General features: G+C 45.0%; 1 non-coding gene across 1 annotated transcript; it reads right to left on the minus strand.

The window, feature by feature from the left end:
- Positions 1 to 1,008: 1,008 nt before the first annotated feature.
- Positions 1,009 to 1,199, minus strand: LOC138790144 (U2 spliceosomal RNA). The gene has a single exon (XR_011362856.1). It is a non-coding gene; the product is annotated as a U2 spliceosomal RNA (small nuclear RNA).
- Between the last annotated feature and the right edge of the window lie 19,036 nt (positions 1,200 to 20,235).

A 20,235-nucleotide genomic window follows, 5' to 3' on the forward strand; every position in this document is an offset into this window, starting at 1 on the left:
AGTGTTAAATGCCAAATGAATCTCTCCATGTGAATGTTGTGTGATATTTTACAAGCAAATCACATTCAGCACCCTTTTTCATCTTGATACAAGTCTTCACACGTCAGTATATTTTTCCAATCCGCAAATTTCAGTCAGTAACAATCCGCAAATTCAGTCCGTATTGCATCCGTATTGCATCCGTAAAAAAATACGGACCCCATAGAGTTGTATTGGGTGTGTCAGTTACTGTCCGTACTAGGGCCTGTGCTTTTTTTTTTGCGGAACGGATTGCAGTCCAGTACACAACACGGATGTGTGTATGGGTCCATTGAAATACATTGGTCCTATTTTTCTGCGGATCCGCAATTGCGGACAGGAACAGGATGTGTGAATAGGGCGTTAACATTTCACTCTATACGTTGTGTGTGGGCACCGGTTGGAGAAACAAATTACAAAAATTTGATTATTGTGATCGACATGTTTAGATTCAGTGGTTGTTGAATATTGTTGTAGGGAGCCCAGGAACACTGTGCACTGCTAAATCTGCAAACACATGGAATAGTCGGGAGGAGGGGTTTAGCACTTTCCATATTTTGTGATTCTGGGCACAAACACGATGGCACCTAATGACCCAGGCCAAGCAAAACTGGGTTAGTAGAAACTACATTCTCCACGATAAAAGTTATTATTATCAACTATGAGACATGCAGTTTTGCAGCCTATTTTTCGGAAGTTTCAAAATACCTGAGGTAAGTAATGTGCAGCCACTTTTTCAGAGATATGTGCGACTTTTCAAAGAAAGAACCCTTTATCGATGGATATCCATGATAACGTACAGTTCTTGTTAAAGCATTTCCAAGAATATCCATCAGAACATTTTCAATGAGCAATTTGATGGCAGTTTCCGCAGTCCAGATTGTTTTCAAGTACATAGCTCTGTTTCATGAACTCAATGACATTAGTGTTATTCATAGCAGTTTCAACAGGCTAGAGTGTGTTGTCAAAGAAATGTCAATCAATTTGTTTTTTTGGTGCACTGAACCTGGAAGCACTGTAATACCAGGTCAATGCCTGGAGAGGGCAGAGCTAGCACTTTTTCTGTCTACCTGTTCTAAAAATCCATTTACTATATGGTCCCCAGATAGCGGACGTATCACATATTAAGCTGATAAGAACAGATGCTACACTTGATCCAAGCCAAAAGGCAGAGAAGCAATATGTCAGTCCATTTTAATTTGAGGGCAACAAAAAATTGGCAGATTACAACGGTTGTAACTTTAATAGTGGCAACACTGTTGTAGAGATAAAAATGATCTCTCCCTTCCAATGTCACATTTAACGTTATGAGGGATGCCAAAATGTAACACTAGTATTAATAAAAAAAAGCAGGGTTGCGAAAATGTCACAAAAATCCCTTGGCATTTGAGGTGTCCTATGGTCACTGAGGAAGCAGGAGACATAATCTTTAAGTTTCTTTTAAGTTTAATCAGGAAGCATAATCTTCACTTATTTAATCAGGGGGGCATAATCTTTATTTGACCCTTCATACCACTGCAGTTACACTGTATCAGTTGTTTGTCAATGGCTGCAGCAGGGAGCTCCAGTCCATACTCTGGTCAAGTATTCTAACAGACAGCTTGGTTAGCACAAAAAAAAGGGAAATTTTGGAAGCACATCTATGACTCTGTTCACACTGCAGGTTGCACGCTGCTTGTGGCTTAAGTACAGACAAAAAACAGAAGGTGCAACAGCAACCCACAGGTGCAAGGGCTTACCGTTTATACTCCTCCCAGTGTACACACGGCAAACACCTGCTCTGTAGATATTAAAAATTAAAATATAATTATTTTTTTTTGAAAAAGTGAGGATCTTAGCAAACTATTTGATCAAACAGAGTGTATCATGTCGCCACGTTAAGGCGTCCTCGAGACATGGTCTCTACTCTAGCATTTTTACACTAGCAATGGCCTCTCCTGGGCTGAATAAGCCTACAACTGGGCAGATAGGAGCCAAATATTCTCTTTTATAACAGCTTTGGGACATGGGTGGAGTGCAGGCCAACAGGAGGTAGCCACACACCCCACATTCAATAGAAAAAAAGGGAAATTTGGGCAGCACATCTATGACTCTGTTCACACTGCAGGTTGCACGCTGCTTGTGGCTTTAGTACAGACAAAACACAGAAGGTGCAACAGCAACCCACAGGTGCAAGGGCTTACCGTATATACTCCTCCCAGTGTACACACAGCAAACACCTGCTCTGTAAATATAATTTTTTTTAAAGTGAGGATCTTAGCAAACTATTTGATCAGAGCAGTGGCGTAGCTACCATAGAGGCAGGGAAGGCGGTTGCTATGGGGCCCGTGGAGGGAGGGGGCCCAGGGAAGATAAGAGTCTCATGTGTCCTTTTGCTTAACACCTTAGCCTCTCCTGGGCTAAATAAGCCTACAACTGGGCAGATAGGAGCCAAATTATCTCTTTTATAACAGCCTTGGGACATAGGTGGAGTGCAAGCCAACAGAGGGTAGTCACACACCCCACATTCAATAGAATAGTAGGTCCCCCCTTTGTCCCCATTTAGTAGGCGCACACTTTGTGCCTATATATTGTTAAGCCTCCTCTGTACCCCATATAGTGTTAGGGCCCCCTCTTTGCCCTTGTATAATATACAGACCTTCTCTGTGCACCCATATAGTATATAAGTTCTTCTGTGCCCCCATATAGAGTTAGGCTCCTCTTCTGTGTTCCCGATATGGTCCCATGGAAAAAAAATCATCTGTCTCACCAATCCCCTTCTGCTCTTCTCCCATTGCTACTTCTACTTCAAGCTACTTCTCTCCCTCGGCTTTTAGCACAGGCAGCATATTACAGAAACAACTACAGAGCAACTACTGTAACTGATGACTCCAACTCCAATGCAGCAAACAGCAACAATTATTTGTGACATGAGACTTTAAACCTTCCGTAGCAACCTAGGGAGGGTGTTATGTGACTGGGCTACTTGTTGAAGTACTACTGGGGCAATTGTCATGGTGGCAAAGGGTGGTAGGTTGCCCAACCCTAGATACACTGAGATGGCACCCCTTGTTTTGTAGGGGTTTGTGTTTTGAGAATGTCACATGCTAATGTCTAAGTAGCTTAACCAGTTAAAGTCTTTACAGAAGAAAACTTAGTAGTGCAGTACAAGTATACATACATATAAATGTCATGGCTGTGGTGGCGTCCCATGTTCTGGGCTGCTGCTGTACTCGCTCCCTGGGTTCCCCCGGCCCCTCTGCACAGGCGGACGCCACATGCCAGCGCCCGGCGCCACCTCCTCTTTGGCCCCTTAGAGCGCCTTACCCGTCCATGCTCCTGTCTCCTCCTGCTTTGCACAGCATGTGTGGCCCTGGTGATTTAAAGGGTCAGTACACCCTAAGGTCGGGTTCACGCTACGTAAAAAACACGGCCGTATTTGCGCAAATAACGTCCGTTATTTGTGAAATAACGGACGTTGTTTGTGCAACTACACCTGTTGTTATGAAATAAAGCTGTGTTTTTTACGTAGTGTGAACATAGCCTTAATTAGTTAATTGCACCCAAATCATTCCCTGCAAATTCCTGCCCTTGCCCTGACCCCTTAGTTGGAGCCTTTGCATGCTAACTTTATTCTGTGTTCCTAGTGATTGGTCACTCATCTCTATTTGTGACTATTTCCCTGGCTCCAGCCATCCTGCTGCAGTTATTCCTGCCTGCTTGTCTCCAGCTGCACCTGACCGGCCGCCTCTAGCAAGCCAAGCCGGTGGTAGTGACCTGGGAGTCGCCTGCATCATCAAGTCCAGCCCTCCTTGTGGTGGGCTCTGTTGAAAACCTTAGACTCGCTCCCTGGTACGGCTGCATCAATAGCCGGGCTTCAGTGTATCCACTACTCCTACCATTACAGATGTAAAAGATCAACAGCCCAGTGTGGATAGGATAAGTCCCGGTTTGCTCCAGCCCCTCCTAGGGGTGCCCTAGCCGGACACGGCTAGGATATCAGTAGTCAGGAGAAATAAACAGTAGTCCCGCAAAAGGGGCCTGGCCGCCTGGCCAGGCTCTGGTAGAACCTCCTTAGTAGGCTCTGGACATGCTCTCTCGCTCATGCAATAGCTGAACTCAATGCATTCACCAACTAAGTCGCTCCATCAACTGCCACAATTAGTCTCAACCCCACTATATATACTGGCCCCCCTTGGGCGGATCTTATTAGACCAGGGGACAGGATAACCCTTTGTGATAGGTTTATAACCTCTGCCTTAGCTGGCTTAGGGATTGTTTGGGTAAAAAATAAGCAGACAGTGGCATGAGTCATACATACAAACAATAATAGTACAGTGACATACAGTTATATCTGGTGGTGGGAGCAGTATTTTACGGCCTTCAGCCCCATTACTGGGGGTGGTGGCGTCCTGGAGAGTGAGCGGACTTGGTGATTCCTTGGTAATACGAGCGGTTCTTATATGGGGTGGGAAGGGTCTCTACAATAGATATAGGGGTTGGTTCCCCATATAATAAGTCTTGGCACTTAGCACTTTATACCCGGTCCCAGTGTTCTTTATCATGAATTGCTCCTGTATAATTTTTTCATTTTTTTTTTTAATATTTGTATTTTTGTATTTTAATAAGATCTAAATAAAATTATTGCTACACTACTCAATTTTGTTTTTCTTTGGTTATATATGCTTATACAAGAGCAGTGGACTCCCACTCTGGGACACTGTACTTATGTTTCAGGAAAAGCTTGGTATTTATAAATTACTTAAATATAATAACTAAGAACTTGCAGTGACTGGTAGTGATGAGCGAATACTGTTCGATCGAATAGATATTCGATCGAATAGTGAGATATTCGAATATTCAATATTCGTATGAATATCCCGCGAATATTCACTAAATATTTGATAAGCGTTCAAATCCCCCAGCTTCCGGTTTCACCCTCCAAGTGGTCAAATAGATGTTTTTCACTAATCGAATACTTGTTCCCACAGACTTTAATGGGATCGAATATTCGATCGAATATTCGAATATTCACGGGATATTCGTACGAATATCGAATATTTGAATATCTCATTATTCGCTCATCACTAGTGACTGGAATAAGATATAGAAAACGAGAAATGAGGGTTATTCCTCCTTTTACGAGAAAGTTCTATGTAATTCTAACAGAATAAACACAATAATGTTATCCACCAGTGGTAACAGTAGTGAACAGAAAGTGTGTGTGTGTTAATAGGTTAACTTCTTTTGTTACCATCTGCTAATACTTGGTAATATACCATATAAGTACAATTCACCAACATTGCAGTGTAATTTTACATAGAATACAGTAATTGCTCAGGTGATGCTTCATCAAACCAGAAGACATCTGTATTGGGACACGGCACCTGGCACAAGGTACAAAGATGACACATTGCAGCTATAACAAGGGAATACTGTGGCTCATTCAGCTGGTTTCTCATCTGCTGCCTTGAGATCTTGAGGATGGCACTTCTACCCACTGCACGCTTGTAAATAAATATATTGGCTGGCACTTTAGCTTAGAGAGTGGAGGTGAGTGCTCTTCAGCCACTGCATCCTTACAAAGCTTTGATGTCAATATCAAAGTTGGTGTCAGGGCTGAGGCTGTGAGAAGTGAAACTGCAGGAATAATGAGGGCTTTCATAGACTGTAATTACCATGAAAAGGTCTAGTGAGGGGTGCAATCCTTTTTACTGTATGGAAGTTTTGATGCATAGTGTAATGCCCTCTAAAGGTCAAACAAAATGACACAATGCTAGGTTCACATCAAGATATTAGTATAGTAATTCTTGTCATATAAAGGCCAACATTGTAAATAATCTAAAGAAAATTATCTATCTATCTATCTTTTTATAGTTAAAAATCTACCCCCTGCCCGCTCATACAGCACGCCTACTGATCAATATTCAGCTGACACTCTGCAGTGATGTCACTCCAACCTACTGTTTGCAGCAGAGCCCTACATAAATATTTATTAGTAGGCATTCTGCAGGAGTCGGTGGATATTGGTGCACTGAGGGGTAAATGACTACCACCAGAGCACCCTATGACATATGTTACATTTTGATAAAAGATAACATTTTCTAATAACGCCGCAGCGCAGCAACACCGTTTCCTAATAACGCAGGTATGGTCATCTGATAAGGCCAGGTGTTGGTCAGAGAGCCAGAGGTTGGTGGGGCTAAGGCATGTATCTGCCTTTATATCAAACCTCCTCAAGATCTGCTCTAGGTCTTGCACTGCATCTTCTCATGCCCGTCGCTAACTATATCTTAGCTATTCAATTTCCCATAGCCCTCCCATAAAGATGATGGGTTCCTCTTTAGTGAACATCTGTCCCATTCTCACCCTGATCCTAGATAGCTTATTGGGGACTCTCCAGACCTGTCTAGGTCTTGTGTAGTAGGCTCCTGCTTGCGCGGGCGGGATGCCTTCCCTCTTTGCTCTCTCCTTCTAGGAGGCGAGAATCGTCCATGGATCTACTGATCCATGCCGTGTATGTCGGTAAGCCTTCCACAAGGCAAACCCAAGGAGTGGAACTAATACAAGTACTGTTTCCACCATCCCCTGGACAGATAATTCTCAGGTTCAGGAACTGTACTGTACTACACTGTACTGTACTGTGCTGTATTACAAGGGTTAAGCATTAATCACAGCCTCCCCGTAAGGATGTAGAAGTGAATAAGTTCGGCAATCCCTTTTCTTAATTCAGCATAAATACAGCAACAGCTTATCTCAATCACACAACAGTTTGCGACGGCAATGCAACACTTTTAACCTTGTCCTATCCTGGGTTACAGAGTTCTTTGTCTAACAATTAGACCCAGCATTACAGACATATAGAGAACGCAGGTGTGATGGGAATCTCATTAGATCCGTTCCCCTGAGGCACAGATAGTACGTAAGAAAAAAAGTTTTTCTTACCTGGCCAGAAATATCTGTGCGTCCGATGACGGATAAATCACCGCATCCCGTCTGTCTGCGTTCTGGTTTGCAAGAGGCTTGGTCCCTGTTCGGGCGCCAAATTGATAAGTAAATTTAGATGTTGACCCATCTCTATAAAGAAAAGTCAAATACCCAGGATTGATGGTTTTTAAATATATCTAGAGCTGAAACCTGCAGTATTACCAACTCGTCACTTATAAATCACGGACACAGATAAGACATTGTATCATGTTTATAAGCCTGGATAATGGCCCAACTTTTATTGTGGTAATCACATTTTATAGACAGAATAAATGGTCAGTAGCATCCTGTACTGCGCAGTCAAGGTAACACAATGTTTTATTATTCAAAAATTGTTTATAGATAAGTGTCTCTCCTTCGTTCCTTGGGTATTGTGATTACAAATGATAACTTTCCAGGAGCTGTTCTCATTGACGTGCAGCCAGCATTCCTCTTCTTCATCCAGAACATCTCTGTCACCCTCTGATCACGCTCTGATCATCTCCAGTCTCTTCAGAGGGCAGTATATATAGGTGTAGTCATATAGGTACGGTGCAAGTAGGTAAAATCCCAATACCTGGCCTTATCAGTCCCCCACTTGACATCCGTGAAGCCTGGACCGGGATCACTGGAGTTGGTGATTAGCCAGATGGTTCCTCAGATGCTCTCCCAAGCCGGTGAGTGTTGCTTGAGGGGCTACATCTTCTCCAGGGGTGGACCCATCCTCCAAGTAGTAGTCTAACATCCAACCTCCAGAATCTGTGTCCAGGCGACACAGATTCAAGAGAACCAATAAGAGAAAGAAACATAGTAACGTTAGTCACTTATATGAGGGTGAAGATCCTTCCTGTTTGTCGAGGTTTTATACGAGAGAGAATACACATAAACAGTTTTACTGGCAAACAGATCAGTATTATGAATAAGACCACTTGGAATAGACCCTGGAGGACTCCCATTAGTTTATGGGCATCGCCATAGGATAGACAAGAATAGTACTATATGTTTTATTAAAAGTTATAGATGGCGGAACAAACTTTCTGCAGATGTGGTAGGTAGATCTGCAATAACTGAAAGAAAATACTAAACAATTGGTGAGTCTGTACAGTATACCTGTACAGAAATAAAAGCAAAGTATATACTATACATCATCTAAGGTTTCAAATGGTTTTTTTATTTTATTTTATTTACCATATGATCTTTTTGTAATGGTTAGTAACATTGGTATGGATCCTTAAACCTTAAACCTTTCTTTTGACTGACAGGCCTCTTTACAGACGCTTGGACTCTTGGCCTCAGTTATATAGCTTCTTTTAAGGCCACTAGTATCTCAGACATTGGCTTTGTTCTCTCCCATATCTTTGGCTGACCTGTATAGAAGACATCAATACAGACAAGGACATACCTATATGGACCACCTGTGGCAGGTGGATTACGTCCACTTACATTCCCTGAAACAGGTAGGAAGATGACAGACTATGCAGACAGGCACTTTACAGTAGTTATGATAGGTGTAGACAATAAAGCCCTACACAACCCTCTTTGCTATATTTGTTGACCCCTGGGCCGCCCAATGTGAGGATACTACATCACATTACACATGGCTTCCTTCTGCTGGTTTTGTCAGATAACTTACAGTGAGATACAAGGCAGGCGGCAAACACAGTTACTTACTGTCTGACGCCATCTTTACCCTGTACCTCCTCTCCATCCGCTGGTCTCTCAGCTTGCCGCTGATTGTCTCTGGAAAAGACTTAAAAACAAACAGATCCACATCTCCCCATCCACCTGTACACTATGTACGGTTACCTCAGGAAGAGACCGGAAACATCTCCCCATTCCCTTGTACAAAACATAACAAATAACACACAAAAAAAACTTTGTATGCTGCTTTACTACGCAGCATTAATTAACCTATTCAGCTCTCTCAGTACTGTATCTAGCAATGAGCTGGACTGTTCTCCTCGTCCATCTCCACTTATATGGCAATGTACCCTATTTGAATTTAGGCTGCCCACCTCCACAAAGGCATCACTACTATCAGGTCAGGGGCACTTTAAATCAAAGTAACTACTTCAACAGCTGACCAAGGGGAAGATTCCTGCAGAACAAAGGGTCTATACGCCACCATTGGAGGTAGGTTGGCTTTTTGCAGGGTTTGTATACAGATTATAAACTGGGTACAATGGTGTAACATAATGATGTGGCTTGAGTCTGCCACACACACTACAATATTCTGTCTTATCTAGATATTGCTGGTCACCGGCACATGTCCACCCAGCTGGACCTGTGCTTCCCACCCATTATCCTAAATGTTTTCCTTCTGTCTGACCCTCTGGCTCTCATCTCTCTATCTACTCCACACCCTCCTCTCTTAGAACTCTAATCCTTGATTCCCCCTTAGGGAAAGTACTTACATTAACCCCTAAGGTTCCTGGAAATTACAAGGACACATTATCATCATCCCCACTGTTTGCTGCCTTATCAGAATCTGTCAGCAGGTTAGGATCATCTAATCTGATGATAAATTTAATATCAGATTATGAAGACAACTCTGCCGATCAGCCGACTGAAGAAACACCTTCATCTCTGACCAGCCACAGCTCTGTACATTGGATTGCAACTATATCTAGTATTGCAGCCACTACTATTGAGGTGAATGGTTCAACATGCAACAACATGTACAAGCTGCAAGTATCAAGTGTATTCCACTGTGCCTGGTACTATAGGTAATTAAGAGGCCACAGCATTTGTAGGCACCACAGCCACTTCAATCAGTTCATCAGCAGGACTGCTAAGAAATGGACCAAATATTGATGGCCTATTTTGGGTATAAGCCATTAATATAAAAGTCCTAAAGGTTTTGTTAAATGAGTGCTGGGGCTGAGGGTTGCTAGGTGGTGACGGCAGTGAGCTAGCTGGTGTTTTGATGGGCACTTGTCAAGGTGGCCAGGGGTGGCACTATGACTGGGCTTTGTAAAGGGTAGTTCAAATGTGTGGGTGCAGATGCAGGTACAGTGCGGGGCAAAGAAAGGGACACAAAGTCCAACACTTAAACAGGAGATACATTTTACTTAAATTCTTCAGTGTAATTAAGACAAGTTAATAACAGTAGGTACAGGTACAGGTGTGGGTAATGTTTAAGGTATCAGGTAAAAGGTTTAGAAGATAAAGTAAAAGTGTTGCTTGTCTTGATAGGTTCAGGGACTATCTTGGGGACCTTGTCTAATTAGTACAGTACTCTGCCGGGATAGTTGGTAGTGTAGCTAGTGGTGTGAAGAAAAGAAGTAGACCTCGCACTCACAGTTAGGATAGAGAGTAAATAAGACGACTTTATGCCTAACAAATCCAGCAAGTGCCAGTCCCGAGTTTGCTTTACTCAGCGAAGCTAACGTCTGAAGGTTCCCCAAGAGGGCCGAGCTAGAGTCAATGGAATACTTTATCTGTTCTGCTATTTGCCCACTGCAGACTAATCCGAGATCTGGTTTTTCCTGATGTTGTAGAAGGATCCCTGGTGTAGGCAAGGTTGAACCCAGGTGACAGTTACCCAGGTTTAGCATGGCATAATAGCTTTTTCAAAGTCTCTCATAGAAAAATCCTTAAGCTGTGGCTCCTGACAAGGATGCATAATGCAGCAGGAACTCTTTCTCTCTGTGTCTTGCTATCTCCACCATCCACTAAAAAAGACCCTCCCACAAGGAACCAACTCACTTATATAGATGTGCCTGGGTCTAATCTCCTATTGGTGGGCAATGTACTAGAAAGAGGAGAAGGAAGATGTGTAATAGGTGGATGGTGCATGTGGTACCTGCACCAGTGATTGGCTGAAACATAGCAAAAACACAAGTTAGCCCTTCTACCTTCAGCTGTGCACAAAATATGGGAGAGTGGGACACCAAGTGGTGATAGTGTGGGAAGGCACTCATCATCCCAGAATGAGACACCTTTTTACAGGTGAAATAAGACTTAGTACTATACTTTGTACTGGGACAGTACATGAGCACAAGGTTTTGTTCCAAAGGTTTTGTGGTTCGCTCCATCATCACTTGTACTGATCTATATTTCCTGGTTTGTTTTCAGGTATATTTCTGTTAGGGCCATTTGATTTATCAGTGTCCTGCCCTTTAAATGTCATTTTGACTGCACCCCATTTTTGTTTAAATCGAATGTACCAATTCGGTTATAGAATATTTGTTGTTACACTACTTGGTCGGTGTATACATCACGGTGGCCCGGTCCATTTTTTGAAACAACACCTGCTTCCCACAATTGGTGCCTATTTCTTCATGTGCATTTTGGCCCACTCTATGCACTGGAGGCAAGCCCAGCACTCCCAGTGTAACAATATTACCTACCCTCTGTGACGAAGCCAGACTAGATGCTAATTAACGCACGTCACCGAGAAGAGGGGATATCATTACACTGGGAGCTCTGGGTCCGTCTCCAGTGCACATTAAGAAATTTTTGAAAAATAGACTGTCACCATGATGTACGCACCGGGCCGACCTGGTAGTCTAAAAACTAAAGGCCCTATTCCACCAACAGATCTGACGACAGATTATCTGCCAAAGATTTGAAGCCAAACCCTGGAATGGATTTGAAAAGAGGAGAAATCCAGTCTTTCCTTTATGATCTGTTCTCTGTTTATAGTCTGTTCCTGAGTTTGGCTTCAAATCTTTGGCAGATAATCTGTTGTCAGATATGTTGGTGGAATAGGGCCTTAAATTCAGTAAGCGAATTGGTAGATTCGCTTTAAGCCACCCTTTCTGGTTTAGAGACCATGTTGTACTTTTCTTGTTGCAATTCAAGTAGTGTACATTGCATTCCCTTAAGAACTGATATATACAGGGCCGTCTTACCCATTGGGCATGGTAGGCGGCTGCCCGGGGGCCCTTGCGTCCTAGGGGGCCCCTGCCCGCTGTGACAGCGGGCAGGGGCCCCCTAGGAAGCAAGGGTCCCCGGGCAGCCGCCTACCATGCCCAATGGGTAAGCCGGCCCTGCGCGCCCCCCCTTCCCCTTCTCTTGCGACCACAAGCACTTTCTTGCTTGCGGTCGCAAGAGGAAATCCGGCCCCGGCTGATGCGTCGCTCCCCGGGGGATTCTCAGGGAGCGCACGCATCAGGAACCTCAGTGCGCGTCGCTGGGGCTTCCTGTACCGGAAGTCCCGGCCTGGGCGCACACTGAGCTTCCGGATGTGTGCGCTCCCGGAGAATCCCCCAGGGAGCGACGCATCAGCCGGGGGCAGAAGAGGAGAGGAAGCAGCGATGGGGGAGCGCTGGTAGGTGAGTTGGGTGTTTTTTTTTTTAATCTGCTGTGCAGGGGGGAGCCATCTATAAGGGGGGGATACAGGGGGGAGCCATCTATAGGGGGGATACAGGGGGGAGCCATTTATAGGGGGGGATACAGGGGGGAGCCATCTATAGGGGGGATACAGGGGGGAGCCATCTATAAGGGGGGAATACAGGGGGGAGCCATCTATAGGGGGGATACAGGGGGGAGCCATCTATAGGGGGGATACAGGGGGGAGCTATCTATAAGGGGTAATACAGGGGGAGCCATCTATAAGGGGGTGATACAGGGGGAGCCATCTATACGGGGGGGATACAGGGGGAGCCATCTATAAGGGGGGATACAGGGGGAGCCATCTATAAGGGGGTAATACAGGGGGAGCCATCTATACGGGGGGGGGGGGGGGGGATACAGGGGGAGCCATCTATAGGGGGGGATACAGGGGGAAGCCATCTACAGGGGGAGCCATCTATAGGGGGAATATGGGGGAGCCATCTATAAGGGGGGATACAGGGGGGAGCCATCTATAGGGGGGATACAGGGGGGAGCCATCTATAGGGGGATACAGGGGGAGCCATCTATAAGGGGGGAATACAGGGGAGCCATCTATAAGGGGGGATACAGGGGGGAGCCATCTATAGGGGGGGATACAGGGGGGAGCCATCTATAGGGGGGGATACAGGGGGGAGCCATCTATAGGGGCGGATACAGGGGGAAACCATCTATAGGGGGGATACAGGGGGAGCCATCTATAGGGGGGATACAGGGGGGAGCCATCTATAGTGGGGGATACAGGGGGAGCCATCTATAGGGGGGATACAGGGGGGAGCCATCTATAGGGGGGATACAGGGTGAACCATCTATAGGGGGATACAGGGGGGAGCCATCTATAGGGGGGATACAGGGGGAGCCATCTATAGGGGGGATACAGGGGGGAGCCATCTATAGGGGGGGATACAGGTGGGAGACATCTATACGAGGGGGGGGGATACAGGGGGAGCCATCTATAGGGGGGGATACAGAGGGGGAGCCATCTATACGAGAGGGGGGGGATACAGGGGGGAGCCATCTATATGAGAGGGGGGGGATACAGGGGGGAGCCATCTATAGGGGGGATACAGGTGGGAGCCATCTATATGAGGGGGGGGATACAGGGGGGAGCCATCTATAGGGGGGGATACAGGGGGGAGCCATCTATACGAGGGGGGGATACAGGGGGGAGCCATCTATAAGGGGGGAATACGGGGGAGCCATCTATAGGGGGGGATACAGGGGGGAGCCATCTATACGGGGGGGATACAGGGGGAGCCATCTATACGGGGGGATACAGGGGGAGCCATCTATAAGGGGCCAATACAGATGTGCAGTGTGTAGAGAGATGAGGATGGTGACAGAGTGTGGAGCTTAATATGTCTGTCTGGCAGATTCTGTGGATTCGTGGCTCGGAGAAGTTCTCATAACGGCACAGGGCAAATGGAAAAGAAGATGAAAAGGGAAGAACTCTGATCAGAGAAGACATCCCCTGTGAGTCACTTGATATATCTGCACTGTAATGTATATGGTGTACAGAACCTGTGTAGAGCTGGGTACCTCTATATGACTGGATGGGGTGATAGTGATCTGTGTACAGTGAATTAGTCAGTAGCAGCGGTGGTGTTAGTCAGTATGCAGTGGTAATATTTGTTGCTTGTTATCTGGCATATATATATATAGAGAAGGGCAAAACAACATGTCTCATATAGACAGAGGAGTATTCTGTATACAGGGAAACAACATGGTTCATATATAATATAATAGTCATGTTGTTGCCCCTCTGTATATATGAGACATGTTGTTTTGCCCTTCTCTATATATAAGCCATGTTATTTCCCTGTATATTGTATTATACAGTATACATACAGGGAAACAACATGGTTCTCATATATAATAGTCATATTGTTGTATATATGAGACATGTTGCACTGGTGTGACAATAAACCCTGCAGATTGCTGTTGGAAGTGCTGTCTCCATTGCGTTTTTTGGATACTTTGAAGCCAACCTGGTCTGGTTTGGTGAGGCGGCACCAGGGCCGGCTCCAGGTTTTTGTGGGCCCTTGGGCGAGAGAGCCTCAGCGGGCCCCTTTGTATAGCACACCTCGGGGCACAAATACCAAATAGAGTTTGACAAAATATCGAAAATAAAGCGTAATCCAGTGGCTCACAGGTGACGTCTTCTTTGATCTGAGGCGATCGCTCTCCGTTTCCTCTCCATCTGGCCCAGACCTCCATGATGATTTCTTCCAGCTACAATTCATCTCTTCTGGACCTGTCAGACAAACATGTTAGGCTCCGCACATTTCCAGCAACTTCCTTCCCTTTTTCCCACCCATAGGCTCCCATACAGTAGTAACTTCACTGTTTGGTGTCATGTGCAGTAAAGTAAGGAGGTTTGTGGGTCCCGTGCTGTGCCCCCCATATAGTAATAATGCCCTCTGTCCCCATAGTAATGCCCCCTGCTCTGTCCCCATAGTAATGCCCCCTGCTCTGTCCCCATAGTAATGCCCCCTGCTCTGCCCCATAGTAAAGCCCCCTGCTCTGCCCCCATAGTAATGCCCCCTGCTCTGTCCCCATAGTAATGCCCCCTGCTCTGCCCCATAGTAATGCCCCCTGCTCTGCCCCATAGTAATGCCCCCTGCTCTGCCCCATAGAAATGCCCCCTGCTCTGCCCCATAGAAATGCCCCCTGCTCTGCCCCATAGAAATGCCCCCTGCTCTGCCCCATAGAAATGCCCCCTGATCTCCCTCAGCACAAGAAAATAAAAAAATAAAACATACTCACTAATCCGGACGGGGGACGGGTCCTCTTCTCCCTTGTGTGCGCCTTGTGGATCCACCAGCAGGCGTGATGACGTCATCGCTCTGCGCCTGTTGGTGAGAGCGCATCCATGCTAGAATGGACTAGAATGGAGGTGCTAGAAGGAGGTCGTCCCCCTGGAGTCTGTATTCTGGCTTCTTCACCATAGAGCAGGCTAGAATGGAGTTACAATAAGAGACATTACATGAGGTATACCAGGGGGAACTACAACTCCCAGCGTGTCCAGTCTGTTATTATGGGATATCAGAGGACATTACAGGAGGAGATATAATAGTACTACAACTCCCAGCATGGCCAGCCTGTTATTATGGGATATCAAAGGACATTACAGGAGGAGATATAATAGTACTACAACTCCCAGCGTGTCCAGCCTGTTATTATGGGATATCAGAGGACATTACAGGAGGAGATATAATAGTACTACAACTCCCAGCGTGTCCAGCCTGTTATTATGGGATATCAGAGGACATTACAGGAGGAGATATAATAGTACTACAACTCCCAGCGTGTCCAGCCTGTTATTATGGGAGATCAGAGGCCATTACAGGAGGAGATATGAGTTCTACAACTCCCAGCATGGACAGCCTCTTATTATGGGAGATCAGAGTTCATTACAGGAGGAGATATGAGGAGAACTACAACTCCCAGCATGGACAGCTGTTATAATGGGAGATCAGAGGCCATTACAGAAGGAGATAAGAGAACTACAACTCCCAGCATGGAAAGCTGTTATTATGGGAGATCAGAGGCCATTACAGAAGGAGATAAGAGAACTACAACTCCCAGCATGGACAGCCTGTTATTATGGGAGATCAGAGGCCATTACAGAAGGAGATATAATAGAAGGACTAAAACTCACAGCATACCAGAGGGAAGTTTTAGTGAGCCCCGCCTCCTCATGTCACATGACAATGATCACAGGTCCTTCATCCATATACAGCCTCTCCTGTTCTCAGCCCCGCCCCCTTATGACATCACCACAGGTTCTTCATCCATATACAGCCTTTCCCGTTCTCAGCCCCGCCCCCTTATGACGTCACCACAGGGCCTTCCCCAGTGCAGCAAACACGGCAGGTCCTTCCCCAGCCCCTCCAGCCCTCCCCCGGACTTGGTGTCGGCAGCACCCGCTCCCACGGGGGTCGGTGATGCGGCGGGCGTCTGTCTCACTGCTTGGGCAAGTGTCGGGGGCCCCTTGGGCGGCCGTGGGCCCCGGCACTTGCCCGAGTATGTCAGGTGCTGACGCCGGCCCTGGGCGGCACACACGGTTATTTTTTGTTTTTGCGCTGCTGAAAGACTGTGTTGTGAATTAAAGTTTATGTTAACAATAATTTGTATTTTTTATTGTACGTAATTGTACTGGCTAGGGGCGGGGTTGCAAAGATGGGGGGTTATGATGGCAGCGGCCGCGGGGGGTGGGGCCCAATTCGCACCTCTGCCCAGGGGCCCATAATGCTGTTAAGACGGCCCTGGATATATATATAGAGATTTTAGTTTGTGTGTTTCACCGATTTTATGATCATTTGTACTCTCTTTCTACCTAAGAGACATTGGAGGGAAGTTATGATTTGCCTCTTCTGTACAGCCATTGTGTCGCTGTGTTCTTTTATGCAACCATTTATCAGTCATAATAGTCAGTGAATTGGTTGCATGTGACTATATGCTTAAGTAAATCAAAAACACAGTCTCTCAGCAGCACAGTAGAGAAATATTGAGTGTGGGTGCACGCCTCACCAAACCAGACCAGGCTGGCTTCAAATATCCAAACAATGCAAAAGAGACAGCACAACCAACAAAAAATCCTTAGGGTTTATTCACACACCAAGTCTTAAAAAAGACTACTATGCCGAAACGTAGCATTGGTGTGTGAATAAACCCTAAGGATTTCTGTTGGACATGCTGTCTCTTTGCGTTTTTTTTTTTTGGATATATGCTTAAGTAGGCTTTTGGTGGCAGAGCAACATAAAATGAATTTCCTTTTTGACTGTAAGTGTACTCATAGTTGACATTGTCACATTGCACAAAAATGTGCAACATTTAAAAATAAGAGTTACAATATAGGTTAATGACCCAATACTTACATGTAAGGCACTCAGTTTAGTTATCATGCTCGAAGTTGTCCTCATTGTCATGCATGAAAATTGCACTCATATTATATACGTATATGGTATGTGTGAGGCAATTGTCATTTCTTTGGAGGTAGAATCTTCAAAAAGGTTTTCTGGCTTATAACTGGGAAGAAAAGATATGCATGGTAGCTCTCCCACTAACTTTTTAAAGGGAACCAATCACTACAACGCTATTGAAATGTGCTGCAGCAGCACCCAGCACACTTCCCAGATGTGCTTTTTTAACTTTCCTTCCTGTAATGTATATTCCCCAAACTTACTTTATATTCTTGGCGCGCTATATGCAAATCCTCTGCAAGTAGTCATCTGGGACGTAAGCCGTCGGAATCTAGTCGAGGTCCCCTGGACGTTCCTCCACTTCAATCATGCCCCTCTGGCCGTGATTCAAGATGAATAATTAGTCTGACGTCATTCAGTGGCACACCCACGTTCTTACTACACTGCGCATGCGCAGTACAGCGGTCCCGATCTGCACTGTACTGCGCAGGTGCAGGAAAGCCTCTAACTCATGCGCAGCGTAGTAAGAACGTGGGTGTGGTGACGTGATGTGCGGCGTGCCCCTGAATGACGCAGACTAATAATTCAGTTCAAATCACATCCAGAGGGATGTGATTGGGCGTAACTGCTGTGGAGGAATGCCCAGGGGACCATGACTAGATGACGAGGCTCACCGCCCAGATGACTACTTGCGGGGGATTTGCATAAAGCGCGCCAAGACTAAAAAGTAAGTTTGGGGAACATACATTGCAGGGAGGAAAGTTAAAAAAGCATGTCTGGTAAGTGTGCTGAGTGCTGCTGCAGCAGCACATTTCAATAGTGTTATAGTGGTATTTTAGGTGATTGGTTCCCTTTAAGGTATCTTTCCCTTAAAGTCAGTGTCTCATAAGAGTCTTATAACATGACTGAAGTTTATCCATCAGTAAATAGCTGTTCGGGAGTTATTGCCCCATGTCAGTACAGAGAAGGGTGCTGGGTGGCTAGTGCGAGGTCTATTGTTGTGTGACCAGAGGTGTCAAGTTTCTCTTTGAGGCCAGATTTATAAAGCCATGGCCTATAAGTGTCCACAATATGACACTTCCCTCTGGGTTATAACTGTGGTATGTTTTCTTAGATGTGGAGTCCAAGATTTTTGATGATCCCCCCCACATACACACACACACACACTGACCTAGGCTTGTATCTTGAGCTTTTTCCTATGGTAATTTATTTTGTTCTACTTTTTTTTCTTATTTCTATAAGTAACACGTATGAAATTAAGTAGTAAACAAAAAAGTGTTAAACAGTCCGGAATGTGTTTTATATTTTTGATTCCTCATATAAGCCCCCTTTTAGTTTAATGCCAGATTTGCAGTTTTAGTATTCTATCAATCAAATTCATGAACTAGTCATCTGGAATAGTTTCCAATTAACAGGTCTGACTTGACAACTATTAATTTGTGGAGTTTTGTACCCTCATTCGGATTATGGCAGGAGCAACTCAAGTAAAGTCAAGTAAAAAGAAACAACAGTTCATCATTACTTTAAGACGTGAATGTCAGTCAGTCTAGAAATTTGCAAGAATTTTGAAGTTATCTTTTATCTTTGAAATACACCTATAAACTCTAGAATCTGCTATTGAAATCAAAATTAAAAGGGGTCTTCGAATAACCACTACTCGTGAATTATAGACCTATAAATATATTCGGCGCCAACATAACAAACCATATCATACAAATTTAGATATAATTAACAAAAGCTTTATTAAGAATTATCGCAGAAAGAAAAGATTAAAAACAAAGACCTGGGAGGTGGGAGACCATATATGAGGACATGGTATAAGTTGGCAAATAAAGTACAAGTGCACATATCAAATACTGTAAGTGTCCAGTACCTCATTGAAGCATGGTTACATAAAGGTAAAATAAAGTGCAAGTGCCAAATAAATACATGAACCACTAAGCTGTATATGATAAGTGCTCGACAAAAAGTATGCAGATGCACATGAACAAAGTTACCCAGGGATAGAGATCCCAAAGCCTCAGGCCTCCCACCTCACACTCCAACGCCGTTTCGCACACCCGCTTCCTCAGGGAGTATCTTTTATCTTTAATTGCAGTGAGGAAAACCATCAAATGTTATGATAAAACCGGCTCTTATAAAGACTGCTCCAGGAAAGGGACACCAAAGACCCTATAACATTAAGCGATTATCGGGCGATTATTGGCTGTTAGGGATGATAATCACTTGGTGAAACAGCTCATGTTAATCCTGTAATGGTCAGCTGACATGCACAATGTCGGTTGATCCTTGTCTTTTGACATGTTTGACAAATTTTAGAATGATAACGATGGTCTGCTAACCGTCGCTCTGCGTAACTGGGGCGGCGGCAGCAGATGGCCGCTATCTCCTATGGGCTCCCCGGACGATCTTTAGATCATCCAGGAGCCCCTCCCACAGCTCCCCGCAGCCCCCCCCCACTCTTACCCGCTCGCCGTTTGTGCGTGTAATAACAATGGCCGCGAGCAGTGAAAGAGGAGCAAGCGAGCGCAGATCGCCTCACCATCAGCCCAAGTAATAAAGGCTCAGGAGTTACCGATGCTGCAGCAGATACCGGCCTCAGAAACTGCAAACTAACAGCATATTTGCAGAGATTAAGTACCAGACATAATTCAACATTAGTTGTTCAAAGGAGGCCTTTATAGTCAAATTACTACAAAGAAGCCACTACTGAGGAAAAAAACTGAATAGTTTGGGCCAAGAAACACAGGAACATGACTAATGGAAATCTGTAGTTAAGTCAAAATTTTAGATTTTTAGTTCCAATTGCCATTTTTCTGTGTAATGGTTTCTAGATTTGTGGTTTCCCCCATAAAGCATACAGAAGGGAGTGTGATGATGTGGTGATGCTTTGCTGGTGAGACGTTTGGTGATTTTTTTTAATTTAAGGCAAACTGAACAAGCTTAGTGGGACCATTACTTGTTTTTGAACAGTCAAAATTCCCAAGACACATGCCAAGGCTATGCAATG

This window comes from Dendropsophus ebraccatus, chromosome 4 (assembly GCF_027789765.1).
Source record: "Dendropsophus ebraccatus isolate aDenEbr1 chromosome 4, aDenEbr1.pat, whole genome shotgun sequence".
NCBI lineage: Eukaryota > Metazoa > Chordata > Amphibia > Anura > Hylidae > Dendropsophus > Dendropsophus ebraccatus.